We start from the raw sequence: 2664 nt of genomic DNA, 5'->3' as shown, positions 1-2664 counted from the left end.
TCATCAAGTGTCGTGGAATCAAGATTACTGCTCTCAGAAATAATTAAAGCTTTTGTTTCCCATTCTTTGGTGAGACATCTTAGCACTCTTCTCACAAGCACAGAATCAGAATGTGTTACTCCCATAGCATCCAAGCCAACAGTGATGGTGTTGAACCGTTCGAACAGTTCATCAATGGATTCTCCTTCCTTTATTGTAAACATTTTATACTCCCTGTTTAACATGTCTATCCGAGTCTTCTTTATAATGGTGGTTCCTTCATGAGTGATTTGCAATTTATCTCAGATTTTCTTTGCCGTTGTGCATCGTGATACCCGTCGGTACTCCTTAAAGCTGATAGCACAGTTGAGTAGATTAACAGCCTTGGCATTTAGCTCTATTTTCTTTCTATCTTCTTCAGTCCAGCTTGCTTCAGGCTTAAGAGTGATTACTCCTTCAGCACTTGTGTTGGTAGGAAATTGAGGACCCTCCAGGATGATCTTCCATAGTCTGTAGTCCACTGCTTGCACAAAGATCTTCATTCTCTCCTTCTAATAGGTGTAGTTTTTCCCATTGAAAAGAGGCGGTCTGTTGCTTGACTGTCCTTCTGTAAGGTTATAGGACACCATGTTTGAGCCACTGCTTTCTGCCATGAGGATCTTTTCTCCAAGCTGCAAAGCTTGATCTCTTTGAGACCAAGCTCTGATACCAATTGATGGTTTCAGTGGCTAAGAGAATGGGGGGTTGAATCTTAGCCCATTTTTCTTGATTACACTTTCTGGTTTTTGAGGAGACTTTTCTGTTTTTGTCTCGTCCCTAGCCACGAGATTTTTTATTTTTGTCTCGTCACTTGGCACGAGATATTTTTTATTTAGCTCCTGTACAGCAGAAACAGAAATGGAGTAGTAGAGAGAAAAGATTACACCCAGATATATCCTGGTTCAGCTGCTAAGTGCAATGCAGCCTACATCCAGTCTCCATCACAACAATGATGGAATTTCACTATAATCATCCAGATTACAAACTGTAAAGTGCTAACCCAACTTACAAGGAGATTCCTACAGAATCATGAAACACAACATAGATGAACAAAGGAACTCTAAGACATCTATGGCTTTTTCTTTTAATTTTGCACTCTCTGCCTTTTTTCGCTCTATGGCTTTTTCATACAAACCTCACTGTTTGTCTTTTTCCATGAGACTCAAGACATGACAAAATTAAACAGAAAAATACTAAACAGAATACATTGAAGGAGAAGAAAATCTGTAAGCTTAGGTAGCTATGAGACTTCTGTGCCTTGCACTCTCAAACTTTTTCCCTTGAATCAAACCGTGACTGTTCACCCCTTTTATAGAGAAGAGAAGCCTTCACAGTTGAAACAAAACCAAGCTTAACCTCTTTTCCTTCAAAATAGATCCGGTTCGGCCACAGAGAGAGAAGAGGTAACTCATGCAAATACCTCTAGTTCTTCCTTGGTCATCACTCTACATCAATCCGAGCGCTCCATCATTGGCTTGCTCTCCAAGATGGATTTCTGGCCCTTGATGCTTCATGATGATGATGGCTTCATCTGCTCCAATCTTTGCCTCTTCCATCACTTCGCCACTCTAGCTACTTTCTGTGGTGGTTGAGTAGAATCAGAGACAAGCCATGCCTCCAAAGATCTCCTACTTGCTGGCCGAATCTCCTTCTTTCTTTTTGAGTATGAAGAGCTCGAGATTACCTCACCAAATCTTACCACTTTTGGTGATGATCTCAGCCACAACATACTTTTTGTTTATTATGTTTTCTTGCCATCATCATTCCGATGGTCTTGATGCATGCAGTTTCTTCTTTCTTTTGGTAGCTAAACATAGCTTCCATTGTTTCCTGGGTAATAATCGAAGAAGAGAAGCAAATAGAGAGAGAAGAGAGAAAATTTGAAAAGCATTGAATTAGGAAAGAGAGTGAGATTAAATGAAATGATTCTTTCCTTGCTGAGTAGCGTGTAGCCATAAGTGCTACAATCAAATCAAGTGTCTTGTTTTCTCTCTCATAGTTCCCATGCAATAAATGACAATGTAATGAATTTTGGAATCTATCACATGGTGAAATGCTTGGATCCGTTGGAAGCAATTTTGTTTTCCTTTTTCCATTTGTTTCGCATCATGCATGAGGAACTTTTATCAAATTAAAATTGGGCTTAGTTGTTACAATCATTTAATTTTGGCCCAATAGTAATATTTGCTTTCCTGATGAATTTTTGGATTATGCATAAAGCAAATAGGAAAGCATTTTCAACTTGGACTTGTAACCATAATAGATTAAATTGGCCCAAGTAACATAAAAAATCAATTCAGCCATATTTATCATATATTATCAAAACCAAAGGCCGAATGTAATTGGGCTTGCACCAGAAATTTATTTTTCGGTCCAATATTAAAACCTGCAACAAAATTATTAATCAATATATGTTAAGTGAGAATCAAATTAATAATTTTGTATTTAATTATTTTAATAATGTTTAGTCATCACAAATATTAATTTAGAGTTTTCCAAACTCATCAATATTTATCTTCTACTTTTACTAACTTGAGCGTTATTGTAAAACCCAGTTAATTAACGGCTAATTAACCCATAAATGAGAATTTATTCTAGAAAGCCTAAAATGTGATTTTTATGGCTAAATGTGATAGAGGAGACTGA

The sequence above is a fragment of the Arachis stenosperma genome, chromosome 9 (genome assembly GCF_014773155.1).
Source record: "Arachis stenosperma cultivar V10309 chromosome 9, arast.V10309.gnm1.PFL2, whole genome shotgun sequence".
Classification (NCBI taxonomy): Eukaryota; Viridiplantae; Streptophyta; class Magnoliopsida; order Fabales; family Fabaceae; genus Arachis; species Arachis stenosperma.
This window is presented reverse-complemented; position numbering follows the sequence as displayed.